At 40.5% G+C, this 18,365-nt stretch overlaps 1 protein-coding gene across 4 annotated transcripts in view; it reads right to left on the minus strand.

Moving 5' to 3' along the window:
* The window catches only part of EPS8 (epidermal growth factor receptor pathway substrate 8), a 132,494-nt gene extending 114,946 nt beyond the window's left edge, over positions 1-17,548 (minus strand). Inside the window, exon 1 of one of the 4 annotated variants that reach the window (XM_040563181.1) lies at positions 17,524-17,548. The gene's annotated coding sequence lies outside the window, so the exon portion shown is untranslated. Of the gene's footprint in view, positions 1-17,005; positions 17,252-17,523 lie in introns of those variants that run through there. The other 3 variants (XM_040563199.1, XM_040563141.1, XM_040563161.1) reach the window with 3 other exon arrangements.
* Positions 17,549-18,365: the final 817 nt, after the last annotated feature.

An 18,365-nucleotide genomic window follows, 5' to 3' on the forward strand; every position in this document is an offset into this window, starting at 1 on the left:
TTTAGTAAAAGAGTTTTAAAAATGTGTAATGCACAATGCCATACAACCTCGAGCACAGATCAGGTAAGATCCTTCTTTAAGATCAGGTCACTAATTCATACAGGAAACATGACTTTACTTGGAAGAGATCCCACATTCTCTAGCTAGCATTACTGCTTTAATAAGGGAATATTGCAGTTTTTATCTGAGCCAAAGCCTTGCTACTGTGTTACAGAAACAAATTTTGTTTTGACTGTTTTCCCAATAAGTGAGCTGCAGACTGCTTGCTACAATGAAAATGTCTTTCTTTATAAGCATTTCTGTGAATGTCTACCTCTGTTATTTATACTGTGCCTTTTGGAAATTCCTCGTATATTTTTCAACTGACTCAACATTTCATTTTATTTAATGTTCAAACCTTTAATGTTGATGTTATTAATTGTTCTGAAGCATCCTCATGTTACCAATGGATGAAAATTCATACTATTCTTTTAAATACAGTTGTGATACTGAAGTGTAGCAGCTGTAAAATAAATAAATAAAATTAAGAAAAAAAATGCTGGCAAAGTTTGCCTTCCTTTGGGATAAACGGGAAAAAAATCTATCTAGTTATCATCACAGAAAAAAAAAAAAGCTGATGTTCCTGTAAGCTGTGAGTCACTGAGTTTTTCAGTCTTGTTTTTAATTTATTTTAAAGGAATCTTAACAGCTTTTTCTTTTTTTTTTTTTTTTCAGGAAATTTATGGGTTGCAAAACTTCCTTTTCCTCCCAATAGTATTATCTGTCAAGAGAGGAAAGTCTCCAAGTCGATGCATCAGAGGTTAGCAGAACTGTAAGCCTACTTTAGAAAGACTGATAGTTAAACAGAGCCACAAGTCATCTATTACAGAGAAATAAATGTGTTGTTGAGAGGCAGTCTTAAATAAATCCATTAGTAGCATTTAGTTTGTCCTGTCACCATCAACTTGACAGTCACCTTTGCATTCTCTATTAGCCATCAGTTTTAGACAAGATTGTATTTCTACTGCAGTTTGAACTCTACTTAGGGAAAAAGGAAAAGGTTAAACCAGGATTTGGTTATTATTATCATTTAAGTTCTATTTTACTGACTGATTAGGTAAACATTTCAGAGTGTATGCTCTTTGCAGGTTGCAGAGACATTAACCAGTGTTGTAACCATGTGGCACTGTCAGAATTAAGACTCATCTACAGCTAAGTGAGAGGAAAGAAGAGAAAAAGAAAGAAAGGAAATATCTATATAAAATCACATTTTGCCAGGTCACTTCTACAGTTTCAGGAACATCAGTTGTTCATTTTAGCACAGCGCTAGTCTCAAATGGTGAAGGTACTGTCAGCCAAAATGCTCCTAGTACAAGCAAGCTCTGGGCTTGTATTTAGCCACAGGAGTGCCTAAATAGACAAAAACAATCTCTGCTCATGGAATGTATTTAGACATAATAGACTGGAAGAATAATGAATAAATTAAAACATGGTTTTGCATGGTACAGCCTTGTGAGAAGAGCAGTGGCAGTGCTATGCCACTAGTTACAGCCCCAGACATCCAGGTTCTCCTTTTGCCTCTTTCTGCTCTTTTGGCTCACAGCCTGTTTAGATAAGAAAAGCGATTGTGTGCCAGCAATGCTTGTACGTCCCGAGCACTTCAGATCCTCTAAAGATAGATGGAGGGTTGTGGCCATCATTCTCCAGGTTTGTATTTAAAAAAGAAAAACATTTTGCATGCCTTCAGTGCATGCACGGACTATCAAGAATCATAACAGAGGTTCAACTTTTAGTCAGAAAGTTACTTTTGCCCTCTCAAAAATCTCATTTCTCAAATGCTCATTTTCCCCCCCTCAAAATGAGTATTCACAACTTAAGACGCCTCCTCAGAGCAAGACTTAGTATCTTCCATGATGTAATCTTCAGCTGAAGCACTGAATTACTGTATTAAACTTTTATAATCAAACACGGAATTTTCTTGACTTGGCCGAAATGCCACAACCTTCTTCTAGTGACCTGTAGGAAAAGCATCCAACACCCCCTTGAGCTGCAGTGCAGCTTTCACCCCCAATTGTCCAAGCTCTCATGACTACAATCACATCTTCCTTTACACGTGGGAGCAACATTTGAATCTGAATGCTAGTGCCTAGTTTCATCCTTGTTAGATGAACCAGCATATCCATTTCCAACACTAATAAGTTTAAATGAGTAGTGACAGTTTCCAGTCATGCAGAAACATAGGCAGACTCAGATGTCATTCTCAAAATGGTAGCTGACTTCAGAGACGGGATCACAGTCAAATTGCCAAAATAGATATCTGTTTTTAAGTGACTCATTAAAATCCACGGCAGATCAAAGAGCCTGATAGCAGTAAGATTATTGGGGGTGAGGAGGAGGTATATTTCACATTAGCAAACATGTTAGAATCCCCAAGAAGAGAAAGCAATTTTAGTTTTAAACATAAGTACTCGCCTTAGTGAAGAAAGCCAAGTTATTGTTAATTCAAGATAAAAATCATGCTACTGGAAGTCCGCCAGTTCATTGTTTTCACAAGACGTAGCATACTGAACTAAACATGACATCCCAGTACTTTGCAGAAGAGGGACAAAAACCACCAGCTCTAGTTTCCTGAGTGGCAGTACTGACATTCCTCATGCCAGACCTCTGTTTGCTACTGCCATCACAGCCCCACCACCTGATATCATGGCTGGGAATTTGATTTGCTAGGCCAGTGGGATGGTCATTGCCTTTTTCATTGTCTGGTAGGTAACAACAGGGGCTTCAGCCAGTCCAAAACCTCTGCGTACTGTAATATATGTATATATATGTATATATATATATAAATAAATCTTCTGCTCCAACCATACAGTAGATGCCATGAAAAAAAAAAAAAGCAAGAAAATTCCTCAGTGATGTACTTCCCATTTAACTGCTAGCCTTTAAACAGGTAAGTCTAGATGGAGAAAGAATTGAGTGAAAGCAAATTCAAGGGCTTCTTGATACAGGACCTTGAGGGCTCTCCTAAGTCTCAGTCATGTAGACTGCTCATTCCCCAGTCAACAGCTCTGGTTTCTTACTCTTCACTTCACTCACCACATCTAGTATACCTACATCTACGGTGCCAATACTGAAATCATGACAGATGATTCTTTGGCTTCTCAAGCAACTGGAAATTGTGACAGAATGCAATGGAAAAGAGGGAGGTTAGAGAAGTTTACAGTGAATAGAATAGAACAGAACAGAACAGAACAGAATAGAATAGAATAGAATAGAATAGGTTTGTGGCAATACTGAATAGTAACATTGAGAATAACCTGCCATATCTCATTAATTAGCTTCAGAAATTTCACGTTGCCAACCTTACACACAAACGATCTCAGTTTTTTATAAAATGAGCAGCCCCAAAACAGAGAGGTTAATTCTCAGATTACTTCACCAGGGTACAGGAAGTACATGAAATATGCTATTTGTCAATTAACACCTACATCACTCTCTGAATTTCCGCCTCTCCTCTGAAATCTACATCTGAACAGAGTAAAGTCAGAATCAACCTATATGAACCATTACAGAACTTTCAGCCTCTCTTCACTATACGGTTTGAAGATGGAAAGCGCTTTAAGACTTCTTTGTAGTTTATACCCCAGTGACTTACCAACAAAATAGAATAATACCCGAGGACTGCAGAAAAACATGAAGGAATATTAAGGAGAAACAAGGGAGACCATTATGTAGTTTTAGATCTTCTCTCAAACTCTCATCTCTGATAAACAGTTTTTCTTGGTTTATTTGTTTTTGCATCTGGAGTTAAGATGTTGTCCAGCACAACTCTCATGAAAAATACTGCTCATTTAAAATAGCACACACTTCAAACAAAAGTCACTACTCACATTAAAATGAAAACACAGGAAAAAAAAAAGTGACAAATTCTTTTACATTGTTTACATATGATCTAAGATTCTATTAAGAAAATAATGTAGAATTTTCTTGGGTTTTGTTGTTGGTTTTGTATTGTTTTTGGTGTTGGTTTTTTTTTTCCTATTTGAGATTTTAGACCTTAATCTCACAAGCATTTAATTTTAACAGCAGGCAGAAAGACTAGTTACCCCATTACTATCACTGGAACAAATACTTACAGATCAGAATTTTCATTCTGAATTACCCCTCTTCCCCCTCAGTTGAGGGCAACTCCTTCGTGAACACCACCACCAAGCTTTAGCAGCTAACTTTTCCAACAGGACTGAAGAATACATTGAAATTGGTCAAGGTAGGTCTTAGGAAACTCTTGGTAAGTTTTGAAACAAAAGATTTCTGCTCAATACATCCAAAGAATGAAGGGGAGAAGACTTTTTGCCAAGCTACAAACATTTAAATACTACTGTACACCAGACCCTACACTTTATCAGATTCACAGTACATGAATTGTATCATTTTCTGGAAATTATTAACTGCTGAAGACATATCTACATAACCAGATGTGTTTTCCTATGAAAGACACTAGCTCTAGATGAAAAAAATATATATACATGCAGCTGTTGTAAAACTGGAAAGAAACTGAAAAACTATCTGTGCAGAATTTATATACAAACAGTCTTAAAGGCATAAATGAGAAAAAGCAAAAGAGGGTAAACACCCTGCATCTTTTTTTCCTTCCAAAGCAAAGATTCACTGCATTTCTCTAAGCTCTAGAGGGGTAATGTGTCCAGAGTGAAGACTGCAAATTTAGACCAAGAATGTTAATCACACATATAATCAGTGCAGCACCACCATCCCAACACCAATGAAAAATCATTTCTCTACCACAAAAACAACCCCAAGCCTGAGATCTGCATCATTTTAAGGTCATTTGATTCCTGAAGACATACAGCTACCACAGGGAAAAAACAGGGGAATATCTGGAAGTCACCATTATTTCTATAAGTCATCATGGCAACAGCACCGCCTCAGAACATTTCCTCATTACTGGAAGCTGGAGTCCCATGCAAGGCAAACAAGCTGTGAGCGTGTAAAGAGCAAGGTCATATCTAAAAATACTATTCACTTTTTACATCTTAGAGAAATCATTGCAGTAAAACTCTGTGAAGGAGGTTTTAAGACCAAGCAGGACTTGCATCACTTGTGACACAATCCCACACAGTCATCATGCCTTCAATTTACTAAACTGCCTGAAGTAACATCTGTGAATCTTTTTCAACATCAGTCATAAAGAAGATATGACTACGGAGAAAAAATGTTATTGCTGGCATTATTGGGAATACTAGGACAGCATGCATCTGGACATCTGAGTCACTGTACGACACTATCTCTATGGTCTAGGAGGTAGAAAGGCCCAGACTCTCTCAAATCTGCCTAGGTGGTGAGGTTCCTGTTTATTTCCAACACTTCCACAGATATTTCCCACAGGGCAATATAGCCTTTAACCCTTAGAAAATGTTTTCCAGCCAAATGTGTTAGACAGCCATGTGAGCCAAAAATGATTATGCACATAAGTATATAGCGGTTCAGAAAGTGATCTGAGCTTATACAATTTATACAGTCAAGCATGAATAGAAAGAAGGACAGGCTCCAGGATCATCTGCTTTTAGCCTATGAGGTTTTGACTGAAAGGTCTCTATGCAGAAGAGGAAATCTGTACTGCATCTCCTATGTGCCAAAAATATAAAAATACAAACAACAGTATCTAGGGGGTAGCACCGCATTCTGGCATTCACACAATTCAAACACAGAACTGCTAGAAATTCACTAATGTACTTAGTGAAAAATACCAATATTTGCCAGAGGCAGGTAGCTTAAACTATTGTGTCTATCATGGACAAAAAGGAAGGGCAGGAAATCTTGTTTTATATTTTCCTACCAGAAATAGAAGGGCAGAAACTTTCCTCCTTCATATACTCTGGAGGTCAAACTAAATGATGTAATGATCCCTTGTGGCCTTAAACAGGTTTTATAGATTATATGACTTAAAAATAGACATTATGTTTAAATAATAAAATTCTCTTGAAACTGAGTGCCTAGTACAACAAGCCTCCAGTCACTAGCTACGATCTGAAAAAGCTAACACAACAGAAATAGGTAGATATTCTGAAATTGTAATTTTATCCCACTGACTCCATCTGCCTGAAATGTAAACAGGATGTACTATCTTCTACACAGTCTGCATTACCAGGTGCAGGACTGCAGAAAAGCACACAGATGGCGGGCATGTCTATGGTGCAGACACCACACCCAGGTTCAGGTACCAGACATGGTTTAGCTGTGGCAGCAAGGATCTCTGTCCTCAGCCAAGAGGCATGGAGACAACAGCATCCCGTGCAACTGTAGCCTGTTTCCTGCACTAGAGAAGCACAATTAAAGTCCCCTTGCCTACACTGTCATGACATCTCAGCTGTAGGCAGTCCTCTGAACGACTTCATTCGAAGCCTGTTACCATACAATAATTGCGAGAGGTCGTGCCGTCCTGGTTCAGGAAGGGATCTGAATTAATTACATGCACCAATATGTGTGTTATCTTTTTGCTTCATTTCCAAGTACAAGGCCAAAAGAGGAAGTACAGAAGAGAGGTGCTGTCATCTCATCAGTAGAGTGACTGCATGTCAGCTACACCATTGTTTAACTGGTCACAAGCACAATATAACACAGAAAAGCTCCCCAGTTTGTATGGACGGCCTGCAAGTCCACTGGAAATCATTTAATTTTGTGAGTGAGTGAGTACACAAACAATCAGAATTGGATTGCTTTGCTCTTATGCTTTGACAACGGCAATTTCATTTTATTTATTAAGATAATTCATAAAGCACCATCAAATGCAGTGTAGAATCTCTTACAACCACATTCTAGCAATGCAAGATCTCACTGAAGCACACCATTAATTCCTTGACAGTTAGGGAATGAGCCAAATACTTGGTGCAAATGAAGGATTAGTAAGGTTTCAACATACACATTTCCTAGCATTTAAAATGTGCAAGGAGTGAACCTTATTAAAACAGAATTTCATATTAGACTTTAAAATGATGGCCCCTTAGGCAGATTTTCTATACTTCAAAAGATATCTATTATACTACTATATGTTACAGTCTAGGGTAACAGAAAAATAAATTCCTATCAAATTGCTGTACTACTGTATGCAGGAGGCATAAAATAGTTGCTCTTCCCTGCAGCCCTCAGAAAAACACAGACTTCTCTTCAAAGTGGAATATCACCAGTCTCACACGATAAAGACAGAAAAACTTTAATACAATACTTTGAATTTAATTCCACTTCACCATCGAAAATATTTTGAGCAATTAAAGCAGTATGCTCCAAAATTCTGTGAACCTGCCAGCCAGTATCTGGGACTCCTTTGGGGCTTCAGGGTTACATGGCCTACTCCTATGCTCCTGTTTCTCTGTAAAAGGAGTTATCAGTTGTTATCAGAAGTAATCAGTTTATGGATGTTTCTGAAATAAGATTTCCCTAAATTTACAGAATATAGAAGAAGGCTGGTGCCTTTTCTTGTTGTTTTTAATAGTGTTCAGAGCTGTCTGAAAATTTGCATACACAGAATCATAAAGGACTAAATCATTTTCCTACTTTGCATCATTTCTAGTTTAAGAGTCCTTGTAGCGCAGCCACTAGGAAGTGATGCTGCCCATGATCCAGATTCACGTGACCTCTTTAATGTGTTAACTCATCCAGGTCTTCATAATTACAACTGATCCAGAAGCTACTGGGAAATATCCCTAGCAATTTAAATAAGCACTGTATTAAATACTAACATACAACTAATAAATGATCATTTGTTACAGGCATTTTGGTGGCCCAACCTAGTGAAGCAGAGCTCACTAAAAATCACCCAAAATAAGTAACAACAATATTCTCATCTCATAATCAGCAATTAAGAACGCTGAAAGAACTCACAGAATGTGTTGTGTTCTTCCAAACTTTTCCATCTTATCTCAAATGTTTATAGTAAAAAGAACAGAGACATTTTCTTCAAAGCACAATCACTACCAATCCTACCCAACATTCCAGCAGCACAAGATGCTTCTTATAACTCGACCAAGTAATCCCCTCAGATCTTCAGGATATGATAGCAAAATAATTATCCCCCCTCAGTGTTCCTTTGTTATTATTCTATTTTTTTCTTATCCTTGTTTCTTCAGGCAGAAATGACTAGGAGATTCTACCATCAATTCACCAAACAGAATTCCCCTGCATTTGTTTTCTCTTAGGTTTAAGTTTTACAATTAAATTGTATATTAGAGAAATATCTAATAATTTTCCACCCAGCTAAAACTGTGCCCCACTATGGCTTCATTTTAATTATTCCCCTTTCCATTTTACTAGCTAGAAGAAAAATGAATCTACCTTCAAGCCTGTTGGAATCAATCTTCTTTTCTCTTTCTCACAATTTATAAGTCAGAGCCTTAAAAAGTGTTCATATCCTCTTTTAACAAGCTGGTTATGTGAGATAAGCACAAGAACATTAATAAAAATAGCTCAGCATTAAGTCATGGATGTATTACAAAAGTAAACCTAGAAAAAAAAAAAGAAAAAACAAAAAAAAACCACTAAAGGCTAATTGTGATTTATACCGCACCTCTTTCCCTACACTACCAGTTATCAATCACGTCTAAAAGATCTCTTCTTTTACATACAAACATCATGAACACAACTGCTTCTGGCTCATTTCTAATCAGCTCAGACACTGCACAGCATAGACCACCCCCGAGTCAGCCCTGAGACGTGCAAACACTGTCATGCTGCAGAAGACATTTCATTCTTTCCCAGTTACGGACTTTAACTTTTCTTTTCCTTTTAAATAAGTCCTTCACAAAGATTTCATCGCTGGAAGCCCAGCTTCTCCCACCTCAGCTCTCCCACATGTTGTACCTCAGTAGAGTCTGCACCATCACTTTCACAAACCTCCCTCAATGTCTGCATTGTTCAGCCTGCTCCCCTGTGAGCGGAACACTAGACGCAGTGTGAACAGATGATGTCAGAGCATGTGGAAAGCTTGCGAGATTTCATGAAAAATATGTTCCGGAATGCAAACTTGATTGAAAAAGGAAATATGTGAAGTGGCACCCTATGCACTAACTTCAGGGTGGGCTACCTTGTCAAATATTTTGAACGTCTCATTTCCTGCATTGTACAATAGAAGCGGAAGAACTCTCAGGATCCTAATAATGATGCAAACCAATCCACTGCTAGAGCAAGGATAATACCACCATGAGCATTGACACTTTTATTACTGCAATTACTATGAAGCAGCTGGTGGTAATAATAATAATACTTAGCATTTATACGATGCTTTACATCTTCAAAAGGCTGTGTAAACATTTGCTAATTAAGCCTCCCAGAGAGACAGTTTTTTTCAGTTTTATAAATAGGAAAACTGAGGCAGAGAGACAAAACAGCTGTCCCCAACATCAAGATCTCGAGATGATGTTAAAAAGGGGAGTAGACATCTCTATGGATGAAAAGAACTTTTGGAGTTATAAAAGTACTGCTTAAAATACCCAAAGAATGTGATGGGACATAAACCTTCATGCTCTGTGCATCCACCTTCTCCAAAAAAAAAAAAAAAGAAAACATTTTCCCAGGGAAGACGTCCTTCACTGCTGCCAGCTGCTCAAAGCTGCTTGCCACTGAAGAGCATGAAATGCTGGACAAAACAGGCCAGTAGGACCATCACATCTGCCAAACCCCCAGCTTGGAAGACCGACTCCCTCTGAAAAATAAAACCATTGATAAACTGCACAAAACTGCTACTTCAATCAATCATCATCAAGACTGTGCCTCAAAAGCAACTCACTTGCCCTCTGGGGCTGTGTTCTGCACTGTCACAGTTTAAAAAACATACAAACACATTTTCTTTCTTTCACATCAATATTTAACTTTTTAGATTAAAGTGAGAAATGCTGTAAATACTAAGTAGAAATGAACAAATGCCACTGCTTAGTGAAGGCATTTCTGATTAGGTCTCCCATTCATATTCAGTAAGACATCAATTGAACAGATTTTTCATGTGTATATTAGACACGTCGCTCACATACAGAAACAAAATGCCTACACACACTAACACCTCCTATTCAGGTTTTTAGCTCTAGAGCAGCTTGAAGTGAGCTTAAAATTATTGCCTAGACAAAATACAGCATTAAACCATTAGATAATACATTACTTTTAAAGCCATATCCTACAAAGACTTGATTATCCATGCAATTTCAAATATGAACCATCCCACTGATATCAATGAATCTGAAATGCACTTCAGAAGACACTGAAATACAGATTAATGGCACAAATGGACACAATGGGGAAAAAGAAATGGTTTGTGAAAAAGGAACAGCTTTGTTGCAAGCAGTGGTGGGAAGTGCATTATGCAAAGCGGACAAGAAGCACTACACACAACTGAAGATGAAAGTAAAACAAAAAGTGTAGCGAAAACTTACAGGATAAATAAAGAATCAGGAAGAAATAAAACAGGAGATTAAAGTTATATCAAGACTCAAGAGCAGGATGGACCACAATATGGAAGATGGTGGAGAAACATGGTTTGAGCAAGCACAGAAGAATGGAAAATCTTAAGAGCTAACCCAAGGGCTGAGTTGAGCAGGGAGAACATGGACCAAAGCAGAAGGCAAAGTTCAAAATGCGTTACTGCTTTAGCACAGGAGCAGGAACAGAAGGAAAACAGTGACTACAACAGAGAAGCTGTGTTTGTTTCTCATCAGTGGTAGGACATTCGTCATACAGGTGATTTACCTAATGGACGGTAAGGTGCAAAGTCCAGATTCCTCACTCTGTCCTGTCCTCTGTGAGTGAAACAGCACTAAGAGACTAATCATCAGTTAGCCCAGAGTTAATTAGCTATAAAGAGGTTTGCAGCTGAAGTAGGAACAGATGGGATCCTCCTACCTCCCAGTCCTCTGCCTTAATGCCTGGACAATTCTTTATCCCTCATACAGGAAGAGAAGGAAATAAAAGAGATGAAACATTACACTAAGGTTGTCACAGCATGGGAAGGAATGCAAAGCAATAAATAACAATAGAAGTGGAGAAGAGAATAAGCAATTCCACTATGGGAAAAACAAGCCTGAGATGACACTGAAATTAAAGTAGAAAAATATGTATTTAAATACACAGCCTGCCACCAAATTCTAAATGAGAACCACACGTGTATATTTATATCTCCAACTGCAGGCAATATAATGCACTCACATGCTTCTCAAGACACGTTGTGCAAAGCTGTACATTACTTTAGAGGCCTATCTATAAGTGGCTGACTTCTCCGTTTTTAAAATGGCATGGAAGACCATCATTTTATCACAACTTGGTATCACAAACTTCTCACGACATAATTCAATTCCATGGCATAGCTATAGCCATATTATTGTCATATGCACTGACACTGAAGAACTGAAAAAGGGACATGAATGTCTCATGCTCTGAACAAGGGTCTTAAATTCCCATGATAGGTATAATAAAAATATTTGTAATGTACAGGTTTATGACATACATAAACCTGTAAACATGCGATTTTCAAAGGCACTGAACTCTTACTAATGCCTGTATCAATCAAATATCTACCCCCCTGAAACACTGCTACATTATTTATGTATTGGAAAAAGCATGCTTTCTCAACACTAATTACTGCAAATTATATTTTACACTGGAAACAAAGAGGTTATTGACTAAGGTAATAGAGAAGATGACACATAAAACATACTGTGGAAGCAAGCAAAAAGAAAAAAAAAGCAGTGGCATTGCAAGAAGAGAAAGTACATCAGAACTATGAGAAGAGTTCTGCATCTTCACAAGAAAAGCATTCAGATTTATTCAGAGAATTAATGTTAAACCCTCTCAACCACCCCATAATGAAAGAAAGTGCTCATTAACCAACGTTCATATTTCACATGCAAGACAAACCACTAGGACCATTAAGTGAACAAATCACAGCAATGCCAAATTCCACCTAAAGTGAAAACATTGATAAGATCAGGATAATCTTGTATCTCACCTTGCATCTGCAAGTATGAAAGAACAAACCCACTTCTCTGATCTCTTGTATTTCTCCTGTTTTTTAGATTAAGTTTTAAGCAGCTAATTTGGGAGGTATGTTACATATCGTTTCCCTTTCCTAATGGCTCTGGACCTATTTTAATGAAGAGTGAAAAAGCACTGCTAACATCTGACTTTCAGCTTCTCTTTGCACATGAGCCAATTTCTAGAAGAAGAGGGGGAGGAGAAGGGAGTACTGATGGGAGAAGCAGCAAGCCTAGTGCCTGCTTTTCTACTTGGTCAAATCTTAAAAATGCTTTTACATGCCGGAGCAGAAATCAAAGTAATACACAAATCCCCATGAGTCATCCCTTTATTTTCCAGATATTAAAAAATAAATAAATAAAAAAAAAATCCTAAGCTACAGACATAAGACTTACAATGATTGTCCTGCAGTAAGTGAAGTCTGAAACACTCCGGAGATACGGTAAATTCTAGCCCCCTGCCCCAAAAAACAGCCATGGCAGCTTCACAATTAAGCGAGCTGAACTCAGCTCCTCTGTGCTCACGGGACACTTAAAAGAAGTCATATATTCCCTTACCTGCAGTGGTAATCTGTAAAATCCATAAAATCTCTAAATGGTAACATTTTGTATTATTAAAAGATAAATGTATCTTGCATCAAATCAACACATTCTTGAAAGAAAGGAAAAAAAAAAAAAAAAAAAGGACAAGTTATCTGTACAAAGCCAGCTTGGAGTTATAACATCCACAACACCTATATTGACTCAACAAATACCATTCTTAAAATACATTTCCTAAATATTCTGTGGAAACATTAAAGGTTTCACAGTATTCCAGAACAACAGGTTCATCATTTCACAACCCACAGTTTTATTAGAGAACATCGCAATTTCTTTCGCTGGTCAAAAAGCTTCACTCAATTTGGCGTTAAAAACAAATGCAACTAGAATCCCCTGTCACACCATTAGTAACGAAGATGCCCTTTATGCATCAGAACATTACACAACAGAAAATGCTACAGAAATGCATAACTTTACACAAGATGTACAAATTCCATGCAAATTACTAGCGATAAACCTTTGAAGTTAGAGACATCTGCTCACTATGTCCATCCAAAATGCATAAGGTTGCTAGAGTCTATTCAGAAAATGACAGAGGTAATAAATGCAAACAAAGTAATTTGTAATTTGCTATTTCCACTTCAGATCTCATTCCTGCAGAGAGTCACAGCATGAGTAACTTTAATTGCATAGACAGTGGCATAGAACGGGAAGGGAAGAAAGGGTTGAATGCGTTCAACTAGTAGCATTCAAGGCCCTGAGCTGGCTTATATTGAGAAATTTTACTGGAAGTTAAATTAGTGAATAAAATCAAAGCAATGTGTTAGTGAATGCAGGCTCGTGGATACAGCTCAAAATGAAAAGTGGTCCTCAAAAGCTAATTCTAACAATGTTTGTATTTTTGACTGACTAATTTTTTACCTCCTCAAAGTCCATAATGTGCTATTGAGAGGGACAAAAAAAATAAGTAAATAAATCACAAAATAGTGAAGGTTGCTTCTTCCCACATCCCCATGATCCTTCCAAGAAACCTGCGAGTAAGCTCGCATGGGAACAAGCAAAATGATACAGAATCACTAAAGTAGCAAATGCTACAAAACACACCTTGTCTAATCTTCCTGTTTCAGTGAACTGAGAGCTCTGTTTAGTAGATACCTGTGCAAATCCAAGTAGTCTCACTGACTGAGATTAAACTTTACTGTATATGTAGGTTTGTGTACATTCATAACAGTGGGAAATCCAGCAGCCCCTCATGACCATAGTAACAGCTGAAATTCCCACCAAAAATAAAATTCAAATGGCAACAATCATATAACTTGATACCCAAGATGGGAAACTGAAATTTCTAGGTGTCAGGGTTAAATCAAGGTATATACAAAACTATGAGAAAATCATATGTGTTGGACGCATAAATAAATGGATGAAGCAGAGTCTAATTCTGGAGTTGAGATAAAATTGCAGCAGTCATAACCCTTAGTGGAAGCAGGAACTCTAGTTTCTGCAAACGCAGAGCATTTAACACTGGAAAAACTAGAGAACTAACTCTGAAAACAACAAATTCGCCTCTTATTACTTTTTTTTTTCTCCCACTGTGAATATTCAATATCTGTATCTGCACTGGTAGTTTAGTTACCAGCAGTATTTTTAGTGACTTATAGTTTTAGCAGGTGCTCAGTAAGTATTGAGTATTGCCCTAGCTTCAGCAAAAGGCATATTTCAGGCATCAGACTGCTCTCTGTACCACAAAATAAATACAGAGGTTTCAAAATCAGTTCAAAGCCATCCAGTCATGGGGTGTTGATTAGCCTCCTTGGGACCCCAGCTCAGGACTAGAATAATGAAAACCCTGAATGCCTATAGACAAAGGAGACACAGAACCAGACGCTGTTAAATGAAAAAGCAAGAAGAAATCTTGGTTTAAAAGGATATATGAGAACCTATCCTATCCATATGTGGAAAACACACACTGCAAGCAAAGCACCTTTCCAATTCTCTTTGAATGGAGGTAACAGGATTGGGCTGTGCACCCTGTACCATAAGCTACACAGCTCTGAGATGTTAAATGTCTTTTCTTTCTGGCTACCAGCCATGCAGCAAAGAAAGAAGAGGTTCTACTGTGCTCCAGATTTTGGAGGGTTCACAGACCAAAAGCTTCCATTTTTCCATCTGGCATGGTTGAAAGTTGCTTCTTTAAGGAAATCTCCCATCTTCGACCAGTCATTCGCTGTTCTAGAAGACAGGCTGACGCAGCAATTAGGAGTACGAGAGAGGTGCTAGACACTGAAATCAAAGTTAACAAGCACTTTCTTAGTGCAGCATTTATTGTGGGGACTTTGAGTCTTCTGTTATGCCACTGCCATAGTTGAAGAGAAAAGTTCATATATACTCAATCTATTTTGACCCTCAGGGCACCAATTATTCAACTTCAGATGTTTAGGTTTTAATAAGCTTTCATGCACAGGGGAACAAATACAGCAGTTAATGTGAGTGATTTGCCATTTACAGCTAGAGTATGACCGGAAAGAAAATCAATCATATTTCATGAATTTAGTTGTCACCAGGTGGAAAGCTTTTGCATTTTTTTTAACTCTGTGCACTTCACAACAGAAGTATCTTTAGATCAATCTTGGACTCTGTGTTATTGCTGCGTATAGCCAGGTTGTACTCGCTTCCTTGTGGGGTTGTCACCTCCCTCCAATTACACCTAATGAGATGCTCTGGGTGCTTTCAAAATTACATACAATCAAAAAAATTTATTCTGAGCTTAAAGAATGCATAACTCAATACCACAGCCACTATGAGGATGTGACAATACAAGTATTGTCCAAAACAGGTTATATTTCCATAGTTTCCCCCAGCCAGAGCAAACAGCAGCCTCCGTCTGCTCCCATAGACCTTTGAGCACAGTATCTTGTTACCTGAAGACACCTGTATGCTAATAACATTACACTTGCTGTGAACTGTGAATTGAGCCAAGATATGCTGTGTCTCCCTTGCATCTTGGAAACCCTGTAAGCTCTTCACAGTCCCCACCACTGGGAGAAAACGAGGAACTCATTTTAGGGCTGGTCTAAGAGAGCCCTCTTCTCAAAAGGCTCTGGCTGCAGCATTTCCACTGGTATTCCATGGGAAGAAGACTGCTCACACAGTGCTGATTCTGTATTTCCAGTTGCTAATGACAAAAATGGTCATATTTATGTTCTTCCATGTAAGCAATTTTTGTAGCTGACATACAGACATTTCACAATCACAAAAGAGAAGAAAGATGGTCAATAGGAAGGGTGGAGGACCATACTTTTTATGACAAAAGGAAGGAGAAACCGTATTAAAACACGGTCTGCACTGCAAAGAAATCTGAGATCCATCATTTGGTTAATATTTCAGCAGACACAACCTAGAGCAATAATATTTTTATCTTCAGTACTTCGCTTGAAGTAAACAAACAGACACCACCAAAGGTCATACTGCTGCATGTCTATAACCCACGGGGTACAAGAGCCATGAGCTAAGGCGAAACACAGCTTTGGGGTGGGAGAGTTGGTTTGCAAAAAAATATCCTTAAGAAAAACTCATCCACTCGTTCTCCTGTTGTCTGCTCCTAGCTGGCTTCAGGCTAGGGTTTCATGGAGGCTGCAGTCCCTTGCTGTTGTTGATGGACATAACCCAGCCCTACAGAAGTTACAGGGGGTATGGAGCACCGTATATCACCCTGTGAAATGCCAGAAACTTGTTTTCCACCATGCGCCCGGGTCTCCCTTAGTGCACTGGTGCAATGTGGACAGAAGTGCACGCCATGGCGATGAGAGGTGTGGAAGGAGGAAGAATGCCAGGGAAAGTTAGCAGAGAGAGCGACAATGGGCTGAACAGCCAAGGAGGCAGCTGGCAGGGCAGTGCACCAAAGCAACACGGGCACACACCGCAGGATTATCCCACCCGACAGCTGCTCACCGCCACCCACCACCAACACACACCACCTCGGGAAAAACCACCTTAGACTCCGGAAAAATGGGTGAGCGGCGGGGAGAGCCGGGCTGGCCACCTGGGAGGAGGTGAGGAGGGAGGTGGCAGAGCTCGGGGGCAGGGCCGGGGACCCTCCCCGAGGGACAAGGTGCGCGCGGGTGGCACACCGCCGGGGGAAAGAGCCCGTGCGCATCTCCACGGGAACCCCCGCAGGTGTACGCGGGGAAGGGCTGCGGCCGAGGCTCCGACCCCTGCTCCCAGAGCGTTGTCCTGAGCTCGCCCGGGGGACTCGGGGGCAGTTTCCCAGTGAGAAGGACGGGCGGCAGCAGCAGCCCCAGCGGCACCTGGAGGAGGCTGGGGCAAGCGCTCCGCACCTCGCTCGCCATGTTAAGAGGCCAGAATGAAGAGGGTTGGGGCAGAATAAAAGAGAGGGGGCAGAATAAAGAGGGATGGGGGGCGCCGACACCGGGGGCAAGGCAATCCCCTCCCCGCCAGACCCTTACCTTCCGCGGGCGCCTTCCTCCCGCTCGAGGCGACGCGGCGGCCGGTGGGGGGATCCGGGAGGGATCCGGGGGAGATCCGGGGGGCTCCCCGCCGCCGCCGGCCGGGGGCAGGGGCGGCAGGCGCGGACAAAGTGCCCGAGCGGCGCGGGAAGGGCGCCGGGCAGCGGGAGCAGCCGCGCAGCGGAGCGGAGCGGAGCGATGCCGAGCTCCCTCTGCCGGCCCGCCGCCCCGCCCCGGCCCCAGCCCCGCTCCCGGCCCCGGTGCCGGCCCCGGTCCCAGCCCCCGGCCGGGGCGGGCCCGCGAAGCGCAGCGCGGAGCCCGGCGGTGGCGGTGCGCGGCCGCCCGCCCAGCCCCTGCTCCCCCGTCGCCCTGTCGAGGTTTGCAGGTCAGTTGCAAAACGCCGGGGTACTTTACTTAGAGCACCTCCCCGGAGTCGGGATCAGATGGGTGAGTTGCTTCAAGCGATCTGAAGCATTTACCGAAAAAAAAAAAAAAAAAAAGCCACGCACAAAACCTACCCGGACTCCAAAGCTAAAATCCCTGAAGATGTAGATGTATCTAAACCGGCTGTAGAACGAGTCGGCTACACGAACAAAAGTCTCCCGTCCTCACTGGAAATCCCGGATGAAATCTCCCAGCTGTTTATGTTGTTTCCATCTGGCACCACATCCCTCCCGATCCTGACAACTTGGACGTGTCTTTTGCTCTGCACGGGGGAATAGTCCTGTGCACAGATACTCCTGGCATGCTGACAGGCAGCCAAAGCCCTGATGCTACACTGGTGCCACGTTCATGACTTTTATAACCAGCCACTTCCACCACTACAGTCAGGCTGGTCCCTGAGAATGTCAATTTTCACGGATTTCACTTTCAAGTAATTTTCTGTCTTTTGTGACTCCATAGAAAAGCTGGAAAACTAATTTTTCAACAGCATCAAACAAACAAAAAAAAGACCCCCCCTTCAAGTAGCATATAAAATAGCTAACCTAGTTTTTGAGGTACAGTTCCTGGTTTTTGATATGATGGAACTGGCTTGCAAGGCTTACAAACCTGTTTGGTTATGTTCCCAGGTCTCCTTCCAGGTTTCTCCAAGATCCCTCACAAAGAGCAAAATTAAGAAGTGCAGTCTTTGAAGGTCTGAACCATCCATACAGCCATTTGCAGGATTGAGGCACAGTTATTGAAACATAGCAACAGGTCCTTTATGCTGCAACGTTTCTCTGATTGCAGGCCCTCCTCAAAAAAACCCACACAGGAAAAGTATAAATTAGTGAAAGAGCAGCTGCCTTCTACAATTTCCACTCAGTTCCAAGAAAATGAGACTTGGCAGGTCCTTGCTTTTTATAACACTCTGTGACTC

Source organism: Cygnus olor, chromosome 1 (genome assembly GCF_009769625.2).
Source record: "Cygnus olor isolate bCygOlo1 chromosome 1, bCygOlo1.pri.v2, whole genome shotgun sequence".
Taxonomy (NCBI): Eukaryota; Metazoa; Chordata; class Aves; order Anseriformes; family Anatidae; genus Cygnus; species Cygnus olor.